This window comes from Helianthus annuus, chromosome 10, assembly GCF_002127325.2.
Source record: "Helianthus annuus cultivar XRQ/B chromosome 10, HanXRQr2.0-SUNRISE, whole genome shotgun sequence".
Classification (NCBI taxonomy): Eukaryota; Viridiplantae; Streptophyta; class Magnoliopsida; order Asterales; family Asteraceae; genus Helianthus; species Helianthus annuus.
In genome coordinates, this window is record NC_035442.2 from 6,519,729 (window position 1) to 6,533,913 (window position 14,185).

Genomic DNA, 14,185 nt, shown 5'->3' on the forward strand with positions numbered 1-14,185 from the left:
AGACAGGGATACATTGCGATGGCCGAAACCACATTAGACAAAGTTATAACGGATGTCGGTGTCCAAGCATTCAAGAACCCCCGACATACCAAGAACCGTTTAATTTACTCTTCTTTATTCCATTTTTGAGCAGTTTGTAAATTTTCTGCTAACCATTTGGTACTTCGACAGAACAGCCGCATTAATAAAACGATTGAAGTAGAAACCATATAACTCCCCCAAAAACACCCAAAGACTCGATAACGAACCAGTCACCGCCAATAACTAGGGGTGTTCAAAACCGGATATCCGAAAATTCAGAGATATCCGAAATCTTCGGATACCATATTTCACTATCCGAATCCGTATATGAAATTTGGATATCCGAATTTTCCGATGATCGGATAGTGAATCGGATATCCGAAATCCAACTTTTTATTTAATTTTTATTTTTATTATTTTTTCATATTCGGAGCCGGTATTTCGGATAGTTTCGGATATCCGAATATAAGTTTTCGAATACTTCGGATATTTTCAAGTACTTCAGATATTTTTAGATATTCGGATATCCAAAAAAAATTTTTTTCGGATTTTCGGATATCCGAAGATTTTTAAAATCACTATCCGTATCTGAATCCGAAAAATTCGGATATCGGATATTTTAGATCGGGTTTTCGGATACGGATAGTTTTGAACACCCCTACCAATAATTCCTCACATAGTGCCCTAAGCGCAATCGGATCATTTTGAGTGTATACATTAACAATATTTCTAACCTTACTCGTTACCCATAGATGCCCTGACACCACCAAGAAATTCATGTGCTTGTTAGTGCATAGTATGTATGTCCGCCGCTATGTGAATAGAGTAGATAGAGCGTGTATTGAATATTGTATAGTTTAGATACGAACACATGAATTTGGAGAGGACGAGAGAGGTTCGTACGGATGTAACACATTCGTGCGGATGTAACTCATTCTTACATCCGCACGGAAGTGCTCGTCCGTCCCAACCTCATGTCGTGTGTTCGTTAGTTGTTAAGTTTTGGGAGTTTGGCTGGAGATATTGTCGATGCTCTCTCCAGCTAGTAAACAATGTATGCTCTTTCGGTATTATTGGAAGCTTTCTACTTATGACTATTCTTACGAGACTTCTACCGGATTAGCTTTATTCTATCCAGACTTTCGTCTAAACCCGCGCGATCATGAACTTACAATTGGTATCAGAGCAACGGTACCAATTTAATCGATCTAACAATTGATTGAATCACCTATGCTCATGAATTATGGACCTTTAGGGGATTTTAGACGTATAACATCAAATAAATGGTCAATTCATGGACAAAAATTGAGACCATAAGATTGATTAGTATTGAATTTCGACCTAGCATGTGAAAGAATTGTCATGAAATTCACAAAAATAAAGATTTCGGATCGAAAAATTGAATCAGTAGTGTTCGAACGGAGGAACTACGTCCGGATGAAAGTACTATGTTCGCATGGAGGTAATATTCATTCGTTTGAAAACCTTTCATTCGCACGAAATGTTCTCACCCGTGCGAAAGTGTCCAAAATGCCTAAAAAGGTTTTTTGATCGTAGTGACGAGAGGAGTGTCCAGAAAAAATTTGGTGATTAAATTTTTTTTCGAGATTTAACGACATATATGGGCTATTCGGGGACCCTGTCGGGAGCTTCAGAGAATAGATACGATGATGCGATCACAGAATGTTAAAGATAATGGGGTAGTCATTGATACCTATGCAGAATGTTTACCATTTGGTATAGTGACTATTAATGGGCCAAATAGAAAAATCCGCAATGATGAAAAACACACTTTCTGGACCAAAATGACATATTTTCCACATAGTTGAGTTTTTCTCTGAACAGAAAGGACTGAATTTGCCAAGTTTGAGGGGGAAATTCAGTGATAAGTTTTAGAGATGTCAGAATTTTCAAAAATGAGGGGTAACAAAAATTTCATTAGAATATATTGAAATTCCGACGGTAGTTCCGACTTCAGATTGTCCGGGGATGCATAAAATATGGATTCGTTAGTTCGTGATTGTAGGAAGTTCAGATTCTTCAGATCGTGATCAGATTGATGTCTTAGGCTTTGAGTCCCGAGTCTTCGTCAAGCCGGTCAGCAGGATTAACGTTAAAGGATGCATTGGTATTGTCAATACTTAAAAGATATCTCGGAACTGATAATTCTGTGATAGTCTAAAGTGTCAGACTGGTTAATCTTCGAGCAGAGGAATTGTTTTTCAGACTAACTGCCAGGGAATGTTGATGTTTGTTGATTAATTTGATGTCGGGTCTAACGGAGAAGACTGTATATCTGTTATCGTGACTAAAGAGGAAGAATGTGATTCTAATCGTAGAAGAATGTTTCTCAGGTCTGAATGTGTTAACAGATGATTTGTTATCTGATGAAAATTTGCTGATTGTGGAAATTACCGTTTACACTGATCAATCATTCAGAAGTGTGCTTAAAGATGATTACAGAAAATGAGATTTCAGGTTTCTATGGGTATTCATAGACTTGAAGTTTACCGGTGTGGTGATTCGAAGTTTCAATCAATTGTCGGTTGGGTTTTTGAAGATTGAGAGATTGAGCTGAAATGGTAAATCAAAAACTGAACACTGATGTGATTAACGTTAAAACAGAGATGTTGCATCAATTAGTTTCAATTTGATGATTATTTGTGAAGATTATAGTTAAGCAAATCAGAGGAGGACGGGAACCGTGCAGACTAAGACCTGAAGATTCATTTCAGGGGAATGTATTGAAGATATTGCAATCCAGAATCATCAATCAAGGGGGAATTATCTGAAGATATTAAATGCTTAATCGAAGTTGCAAATATTCAAACACGGCTCTCATATTCAAAGATCAAGATTCGACAGTGACGACCAAGGGGGAATTTATTAATACATAGTATGTATGTCCACCACTGTGCGAATAAACCAGATAGAACATGTGTTGAATATTGTATAGTTGAGATACAAACACGAATTTGGAGAGGACGAGAGAGGTTCGTACGGATGTAACTCATTTATGCGGATGTAACTACTTCCGCACAGACAAGCATATTCGCACGGAAGTGCTTATCCGTCCCAACCTCATGTATATATATAGTGTCGTGTGTTCGTTAGTCGTTTAGTTTTGGGAGTTTGGCTGGAGAGATTGCTGATGCTCTCTCCAGCCGATCAACAATGTATGCTCTTTCAGTATTAATGGAAGCTTTCTACTTATGACTATTCTTACGAGACTTCTACCGAATTAGCTTTATTCTATCCAAATTTCCGTCTAAACCCGCCCGATCCTGAACTTACAGTGCTTGATTTCCCTAACCTTATTAAACTCCAAGGAGCTAAAATTTGAAAATTGACCGAACCCAAAATTTCAAAACAAAAAGTTTACAGTTACTCCGAGCTTAGTTTCTTGAACAGCTAAGAAATGAACCTCGTGAGACATTTTTAGACCCTTAATCCAATCGACTTTTCTCAATTCCCCGACTCCCCTCAAATTTACAGTCAAGAAATTCATTGATGAGTGATGTATTGCAAAATACATCATTTATTCGTGTATAGTTTGTATAGTTTTCGTTATATTTAGTTTTGTTTTTCGTTAGAATATGCATGCTATTGATTAAATCATGTTTCGCAGGTCTTGATGTTTAAATATGCGAGAAAGCGAGTAAAACGATTTAAAATATTGAAGGGTCAAGTCTTGGAGCATATTGGAAAGGTCGAGGAGTTGAAATAGAGTTAAAAAGCTGAAAAAAGAGCCTCTGGCAACCCGTGAGGAGTTTCTGGCACCCGGTGAGAGTCTGAAGGTAGTACATGAGCTGAAAAACAAGGTGGCACCCCACCACCCAGTCCCTGATTTTGTGGCGCCCAGCCAGAAGCCTGTGGCTGGCAATTATTACGATTGGAGGACTTCTGGGGCGACTTGTTGAGCATTCTTGGAGCTTTTTCGGAGATTTTGAAGCCTAGGAATCATCGGTACGAGTTCGGGGAAGAAGACTTGAAGATCTAATCGGGTTTTCTAGTTCTTTGTTCTTGATTTTTCTTACGAAACTTGTTACAATGAATTCTTTGTTGAACATCATTGTTTTCGTTTATGAACATGCTCGGCTAGATTTATTAACCGCCTAGACTTGATGAATGGATTAATTTAAAGTTTTTACCGTTTATGTTATTTGCATGATTGTTATGGATTAATTGTGTTTTGTAAGAAGTTTGATTTAATGATTTGATGTATATGCATGCTTTGAGTTGGTTTATTGTTATTATTTGCTTCGTATGATTCTTAGTGATGGTCTATATCACAACATAGAGTCATATTAGGGTTTAGGGTTTCGGTGAGTGTCTATATCACGTTAGAAAACCTTCACTCTTTAGGGAGAATTGCGCAATAACCCCTAGAAGAAATTGGTAATAATTTACTAAGTCTTAGTGTTCTACTAGTCCTAATATCTGGGAAGTGAGGGGCTATTGGTAGGTCTTACCCGGCGAATTGCTTTAGATAGTCCTTGGGAAAGGTCATGTCTTGGTTTACCTGTCGGTTTTATTAGTCTATCAAGTCAAATTAATTATTCCAAACTACCCTAGATCTATGATTGGGAAAGAGTAGGACAACATTAGGGTACTTACACAATAATTAGACAACTGGAAAGGCGTCTAATAACCGGTAGGATTAACGGCCTAGGTAGTTCCACAGGTTTCTCCTTGAGAAGGGTCAAGGGGCTTAGTTGGTTCTTAATTGGTTTAGTACTTAAAGATCCCGGTTCCATAATTCGTGCATTTAACTTAATCGGTAATCTCTTAAAATTGATCCAGGATTCTTGTCTAGGTGGTCTCGTTCTCATATAAGAAAAGTCCTCAGTCTTAATTCGTGTTTAGTCTAGTTCTAGTTAATTTAGTAGTTTAATTTAGATTTCCTAGATTTTCCGTAACCCCCCCCCCCAAAACAATTAAACAAGTTAAGTCGTGTCTGTCAGTGTCTATTAGAGTCTAATTTACGTGATACATAGAGTCCCGTGGTTCGATATCCGGACTTCCTAGGGTTATACTACATTGATCGGTACACTTGCCGATTGTGTGGTTTAGGTCGAGTCTAGAATTAAAGCTTTTTAGTGTCTAGCTTAGAGAGTCTAATTTAGTTAATTTTTATAGTCTGTTTAGCACACATCAATGAGTATTATGTACACCTTCACCAAAAATAAAATCATTCGTCTAATTTCTAATCCCATTAAGCTGAAACCTGAGGCTAGTTCCAATTTTAATTGTTTGGCCCGTTTCCTCCTGGCCCATGTCGTTCCTATCAAAGAAACATTGAACCCTTCCTGTGCAATACCATCTGCCCTGTCAACCTTCCCAACCCCTATTTGATGATTTACTTCATACTCCAAATCCTCTCCTCACGATGAGTCTCCTCCAACCCGGATTTGCCTTCTAGTTCAGAATGGTGCGTATTTTCCCTAGGAGAAAGCTGGTAACAAGTAACCGAGTTACTTATTTCCCGCTAGTAGGTCACCATATGGATCTTCGTTAACAACAAAGTTCCCAACTAAAGCTCCATTGGGCCTCATTTTTTGGGGCTTTGCCCACACCATGGTCTTTTACAAGATCTCCTAGCTAGGCTCGATCCCACCTCCGAGTAAACACCAACTTTAAACATGGGCCAATTTTAGTAAACACAGTTACAAAGGGATATTGTGGTGGTAATGTGGTGAACTCCTTAACCAATTGGTTGTGGGTTCAACTCCTGCAAAGGTCAGGTGTGGTGTGATTTTAGTCGTTCAAAAAAATATGTTATTTATTACAAAATGGTGTGCGATGGATATTGCTCAGGGATTGTGTCTTATTAATTACCCCCTCGACCTTTCGTGTTCCTTATACAAACCAACCATCACCGCCCCTTCCAACTGTTGTTCATTTGAGACTTCTGTTCCTAGCACCGGAATTTACCTTAGTCCAAATAATCCCCTGCCCCAGTCGACGATTCCATTGAGTTTGACGATGAACCAGGGTTTGAAGACGACAATTTCTCCATAATCGAATCAAATTGTGTGTTATGCTCCTTGGAAACCCATATCCCAAAACGTTTGTCTTGACGTATCACCTCAACTTCTTCGTCAATCCTTCTACCTGAAGTGGTAAGAACACAACACTTGCCATACAAATTGTCTAATAACGCCCATGAGAATTATGATTTCCAAATGACTTTCTAGAACAGCTTCCCTTTTGTCATACAACTCATCATCTCTTAGGTAGATTGGACACCCATGATTTTGATCCAAGTCAACCGACTAGGCACCAAGTCCTGACCTTTCTAGAGCACACCCGACGAGCAAACATCCTTCCACATATCCTCATTTCTATCAATGAACTCGGTAGCTGATCTTTTATTCTTGAACACCATCATACATTTTAGACCTCCCTTATAACATATCCAAATATCCACGTACCAACATCATTCAACGTTGTCCTTGTATTCCCCAACATTTGAACATCTTTAACCTTCACGATAATTGCCTTTACCATGCAGTTTTCCAGATATAATGCGACATTCTCAACGACTACAATAGAGTTCTTCGATAATGAAGACTGAGCCCGAGTTCATGAAACCGCATTCTTATATGAACCCCCTTTGTTATATTTATAGGGACATGCTCAATAGCCGACCGATAGCTAGGTTTAGGCTTTTGAGGAATAAGTTTAGTTTGTAGCTGGTGATTCATGAATTTCTTATGATCCTTGTCATATTTAGCTAAATATCGTCACAGTGTTCATCCATTACAACACCTTCTCTACATTTGTCACTCCTTCATAATGAATGAACCCAAAGAAGTCGTAGCATCGTGTGTCCTCATCGCGTATTCATATTTCACCACCCCACAAAATTGGAACGCCTTCCACAGTAAGGAATTCAATACACCACATGGCATGTTCAAGATGTAGAGTGATGTGACTAGAGTTTGATTATGGTTACCACCATTAAGGGTGTTCAAGGCCCGGATTGGACGGTTTTTAGTTCAAAACCTGAATCAAACCCTTAGTAACGATTTTTGAGTTCTAAAAACAGAAACCAATCTTTTGAAATTTAAAACTAAACTGAACCGAACCACAACTAACAGTTTGGTTTCACGGTTTAGACGTTGGGTTATGTTTCATACACGGTTATATCATTCGATTTCTTTTCTAGGTAACTATGTTTAATTGTCCAAAAATTGTATAGATATGGTTCAAACAAGCATAGGTGGTTCAAACTAAACTAAACTAAACTAAATTTAAAGCATAAACTTCAAAACAAAATAAACTATGTTGAAGTTAAGGCTGAATCACTTATATTATAAAGACTCATGAAACAAACAAGCATTTACAAAGTTGGTTCACCACAAATTTTATATTGAATTGCATATATAGTTTACGAGAAAAAAACTTATACTTCAAAGTATTTTAGACAGAAGTGAAAGAAAATTAAATCAACACAACACAAATCAAATAACTAAAAGTTAAAACTCATAGTTTATGCTACTTGAAATTAAGCTACTTGAACAAGTTTTGTTTTACTTTTTAACATAATACAATACGTAACTTTTTATAAAAATATACTCAAACTTTTATGGTCCGGTCCGGTTTTATACGACCGGTTTTTGGTATAAACAGTAAACCAAACCGTTCACTACGGTTTGAAATTTCATAAACCGACCGACCGGGAGTTAAAGAAAAAAACCGACCGTGAAACTGGACCGATGTTCGGTTTGGTGGGTTTCATGGTTTTAAACCAAACTATGAACACCACTAACCACCATTTCTTTTCCGGTATCAAAGTTTGGTCCATCTCCTTCCATCCATTATCTTCCCCCATACAATCCTTAGGGATGAGCTTTTATAAATTCAAGTTTTAAGAAATAATGAAAGATTATTGTCTCAAAAGTTTAAAATTTTGGTTCTGCAAAAGGATTGTTCTGCTATTATTAAGATTGGTTGAAATTATTGGTGAAGCATTGAACAGGTTTAAGGAGCAAAATTGAATGATAAATTGGATATGGTTTCTTTGAAGCCATGTTTGATAAAGATGGTTGAAGGTAGGTTGTTTCTTCCACAATGATTTATTTTGTTAATTGCGTAACAAGACACCTATGATTTCTGTTTTAGTATTATATTAAAACTAATTATCTATATTATTTATAAATATCCACATAACAAATAAGTACCTCTCACTTGAACCTATCCATCTTGCCCATGTTATAAATATACATGTTATTTATAGCATTCATAGTTGGTTCCTTTTCATTGCCCGTATAATTAAACTAAGTATCATCATTCCATAAAAAAATGTTCAATTTCTAAAGGCTTCCACATTTCATTCCTTAACCTTATAATTTGAGAAAAATGCTCGGATAGTCCCTCTGGTTTGCCCATTTTTCACCTTTAGTCCCTAACTTTCTAAAATTACACCTATAGTCCCCAGCTTTTGAATTTCGTTCTCGGATAGTCCTTGGCGTGGATGTAGGTTAGCTTTTGGTGTTAGGTGCGTGTGAAATGACAAAAATACCCTTACTTTCAAATTAATAACTAAAAAATTAAAGAAATATAATTAATATTTACAATTTATGTGGGACCCACCACCCATCATACCCACTTCATCTTCCTCACTCCATCCCACCACCACCTCCACCATCTACCCCACACACACTTCACCGTAACCACCATCTCCACTGCACAATTAACCATTGTGAATGAGCTAGATTCACAATTTCTATTATTTGCATAAAAATATGGAAGCAAACAAGGGCATCAACAACTAGGTGGGAGTTATCTAACCACTGTCTCAAGCTAACATATTTGGATTCCACCGGCCAAATAACATCTTCTTTAAATTGAGTTCCTAATCGATTAGCCTGAAGTTTTTCTGTTCTACCCATTACAGTTCTAGAACCATCACCTGACAATCTAACAGGAATTCTTCTAGGGTTTCGACTTGAAACAGTTGAGCTTCCGGACTTTTGCATAAAAATAACGAATTCCTACAAACAACTACCCCTAATCCCATATCTGACCACAAAACATTTTACGATCGTGCAAACCCCAAACGCAACACTTTACCCCTCCAATTCTAACCGCACAGATAAAAAAACCCAGAAGAGGTGCGACGGTGAGTGTGGTTGAGGCAGAGGTGATGATGGCTGTGGCGGCAGTCGTGGCGGGGATGGGGGTAGATGGTGGTGGTGGTTGTGGTGTGGAGTGGGGAAGATGAAGTAGGTATGGTCGGTGGTGGGTCCCACATGAGTTGTTATTTCTTTAATTTTTTAGTTATTAATTTCACAATAAGGGTATTTTTGTCATTTCACACGCACCTAACACCAAAAACTAACCCACATCCACGCCAAGGACTATCCGGGAACGAAATTCAAAAAGTTGGGGACTATAGGTGTAATTTTAGAAAGTTAGAGACTAAAGGTGAAAATGGACAAACCACAGGGATTATCCGAGCATTTTTCTCTTATAATTTTATTGGAATTGGTATATTTAAGATTCTGATTTTCACTTTCATATAACTTTAAGTATAAGGTTTATGGAATATGGTGTATTATTCTTTTAATTCAAACCTTATTTTTTACTTTTTAATTTCAGAATATGGTACATATACCAATCCTGTTATGGATGCCCTTATGCAACATTCGGCAATATATTAGAAGTTAAAATCTTGAAATTGGGCTTAAAATTGAACAAGTTGCATCTAATAACTAACCTAGGTTCAAGTGTTCAATAGTTCAATCAATAGATGAAGAAACGAACTGATTCCCCAACCCAACCCAACGCGACTTGAACCAAAACTGGTCGAGCCAAATAGAATGAAACCGGTCCCAAAAAAGGCTCCAGGACCGGACCGGCACTGACCGTTGCATGCGAATTTGGCGTTTTACCATTAAAAACGACCGTATGATGGTTTAGGGTTGTTTTTTTTACCGTTTACTTCACCACCAATTCACCATTTTACCCCTAAGTTAGCATAAATATGTATATGATGTTTTGGGTCGATCATACCACTCGAAAATGCAAAAGGAACCTGAAAACGCATAAAAGCGCTTACGAAAACGCACCTGTCCCGCAAATGGTTCACTTCACCATACTTCTAAAATGCCTCCACGTGGTCCCGTTGGGACCGGATATGAAAAGTACGTCGTGCGCCTTACTTTTGTACACGTTAGGACCTTAGACTTACACGAGAACGGTACAAGGGATAGTTTTGGTTCTAAATTTTTGGATCGCGTTAAGGATAAATTTGACAAGGCCGGAAATGGGTTTTACAACTGAGTGTACACGTGATCAAATATTGTCGAAGTGGACGAGTAAGGCGTCAGTGCTTGAAAGATTTCACATATACGGATGAACTATTTAGGAGACGCTCAAAACGATGAGACTGTTGTTTAGGAATTTTGTGTCGAATATACACAAGTTAATGGAAGACCGTTTGTTAAGTTAGAAATTTGAAAGCCTATAGTCGACATCAATTTTTATTAATATTGTAATATTTATTTAAGTTAAATGTTAGAAACGTTTTATTTATAGAAATGTTATTTTGTTGATTTTTTTTAAATTTATAAAAAACAATTATTTTTAAAGTGTTTACGTTTGAAAGCTATAAAAATAATAAAATTCTTATTTTTTCTTTTTGGCTTAATTTTTTTTAAATGTGTGCGAAAGAACTGGTTTACGAACCGAAACCGGCCTTTTAAACCAACCAAACTAGGGAGGAACCGAACCAGTTTAATACCAAAATGAGTTTGACTAAAAACCGCTTAAAGTCAAAAATGCTTTGCAACTTGTTTGGGTTCTAAAAAACTGTTTTATTCATCTGTCTTTTAACTAGGGATGAGAACGGTACCCGTTCAGTACCGAAAAACAGATAAAAGTGGTACCGGTACCGAATATACCTGGTACAGTACCGGTACCGAATATACCCTGTACGATTTGGTACCGGTTTCGTACCGATACCCGGTATCAAATGCCCATCCCGAATTTCAACCCCAATAGCTAGCCCAATAAACCTATCCAACTTACATTAGTCTTATTAAGGTACCCTAATTCCTTAAATATATAATCATAAGTCATAGCCCTTCATTTTTCTTTTGTAGCCCAAAACAGTTCACCAATTCTTAAAGCCAAAATGGTCCTTGAGGTTTGCTCACTTTAGTCCAAAATCCAAAATTTTTAAATCTGGGTCCTTGAGGTTTGCATTTTGTTGCCATTTTAGTCCAAATTTCAAAAATCCCCTTTTTTGACTGTTGCAACCAGCCTATTTTGTCCTTTTGCGCAGGGGTATTCTGGGTTCTTGATCTAAGTTTGTTATAATAACTCATAAAAATGACCAAAATACCCCTGCACAAAAGGACAAAATAGGCTGGTTGCAACAGTAAAAAAGGGAGTTTTTGAAATTTGGACTAAAATGGCAACAAAATGCAAACCTCAAGGACCCAGATTTAAAGATTTTGGATTTTGGACTAAAGTGGCAAAAGTGAGCAAACCTCAGGGACCATTTTGGCTATTTTTAACTCTTTGGTTCTTTAATGTATCTTTTTGTTTCTATAAATATTTTATAAAATGTAACTTTTTATTTACTTTTGATTAATAGAACTTGTTTTGAAACAAAAAGGTTTTGGTTATTTGATTTTGATGGGGTTGAACTTTCAAGTTTGATAAAAACAACAATTGATTAGAATAAGTCAAAGCAGCACAATGAGAAATAAACTATCAACTAATACCCCATCTGCGAATCCGACAAGTTAATCGGTATAATGTGTAGAGACTTTCAGTATAGAGTTTTTCGTTTTGTCCAAGTGTACTACTCCACCTCCAATGGATGGTATGTTTCAGTGGTTCCAACAAGGAATGCACATGTAGCCCTAAACCAGGGGGTACCGCATGTGTTTCCCAAACCAGGGAAATAAGTGTGTTGTCCCAAACCAGGGATGCATACTTTTAGTAAAGAGTTGTGAACTCATATTAGTGTTTTCGGTAAGACTTAAATGCTTTATAAGTTGATGTGGTTAACCAGGACCTATTATGATACCCATATGGTTATTAGTGTGTTTATGCAAAGTTCATAAGTTCTACACTCGTTTAGCACACATAGCACGTAAACCAAGTTGTCACATAATATTTTATCATGTAGTTTCATGCACGTGTTCACAATATAACTTACGACTTGATATATAATATTTATACAATCACTGAACAAGTGCGGATACTAAAAATTGCAAGTTCGACTTTTATAAGCTTATAAATCATGCATGGCAAATTCACTAAAATTGGGTTGTTTTAGGAAGCTCGTTTACCATACTTACAATGCTGCAAAAAACTATGATCTTTTTAGGGGACCTATCCCTCGGTGGTGTTGTCCTTGTGTTAAATTTTTTAGGCCTAATTTTTACCGAAAAATTTAGAAAAATCCTTTACTATGTAGTGGCCAGAATCTTCACTTTCTGACTGCAACTGACAGAGAAATTTATTTAAAAATCCTCGATTACCCGATTGACCTAATTTCACTCGGAGATTCATCACGAATCAGCAAAAAAAAAAAAAAAAAAAAAAAAAAAACATAGCCAATATACTTACAATTATCAAGAATCAAAACTAGCTATTAAGGTTACCAAGTTATACAAGTGATGCAGGTTGTTAGAGATTGTACTGAAGGACTTGAAGGACTTCTTGGGTCTTGATTTTGCGTCAGCAGAAGAATGGAAGGAGGTGGCAGTGGACTTCGATCCCAATTTAAGTAGGTTAGGATTTGTTTTGAGGTGTTATGATAATGAACATGCACATATACGTAAACTTTGGAGGGGCGGTTTAGGGAATGTGTTTGGGCCGTAAATAAAAAGGGTTTTGGTTGGGTTCATTTGGGTTGTAGTAAGGGATGGGGTGACGGTTTGGGTTTACTTAATTTGGGCCGCAAGTGAGACAAGATAAGTGATGGTTCGGGATTGAGGCCTTGTGCCGTAAACAAGGTGAAGACAAGGTTGTTTGGGTCGGACTTGATTAGGCCATAATACTGTGGGGCTGGCTTCGGGTTACGAGTTCTAGTTACGTGTCACGATTATAGTCTCGATATAATTATGCATAATAAATCAACTAAGAATCGATATTATGTAATCGTACAATAATACAACTAGGGTGCTAAAATAATTTAAGCCGTGTAATAAAATAAAACGTAAACGTGATCGGCTTTTACCTCGGATAACCGGGTTATCACATCATCCCTAAGTTGAAAGAAATTTTATCCCGAAATTTAGTAAACGGTCGCTGAAGAAGCTAGTGAGGTTGAGCGTTTTCATGGGGTGTCACATCTATCACACCCTCAATTTCCACATGCGGAGTTTTACCGCGAGGCGTGTGACTGGCCAAGATCTAGTCACTAATCATGTTGAACCTACTATTTAAAATGATAAAACTTCATAATGACATGATTAGCGATAAAGTTTAATTGTCCAAAACACAATTTATGTTGCAGCGGAAAAATAAAGTAAACCCCTTCAAAACTTAAAACCACAAGTTTAATAAATGTTCAAAACATAAAGTTTAACGAACCACCCACTCCAGCCGATTGCTACGCCCATCCATAGTTGTACCAACTGACCTGCAAAGCATGCAACTACGTGTTAAACAATAAAGTTGGCGAATTCACAAATTTGAGTTTAGCAAAAGTAAAGTTCACAACGTTTTTAAATTAAGTATGACTCGGGTAGCTAACCCTCGTCATATGACTAAATTGTGTAGATACCGAAAATAGACGTAGTAAGTTTTTGTTCCCTCCATCAATTTCTATCCGCATTGATGCAATAGGAAAGGTCAATAGTTCACGCCCGGCTCCTAGCATGGTGTGAGGTTTGTCAAACCTAATAGCGTTATCAACTAATACCTCGTTTGCCAACCCGACAAGCTAATCAGTATATTGTGTAGAGACTTTCAGGATAGAGTTTTTCGTTTAGTCCAAGGGTACTACTCCACCTCCAGTGGATAGTATGTTTCAGCGGTTCCAACAAGGAGCGCGCGTGTAGCCCCAAACCAGGGTATCGTATGTATTTCCCAAACCAGGGAAATAAGTGTGTTGTCCCAAACCAGGGACGCATGCTTTTAGTAAAGAGCTGTGAACTCGCCTTAGTTTTGCTCGGTAAGAGTTAAATACTCTATA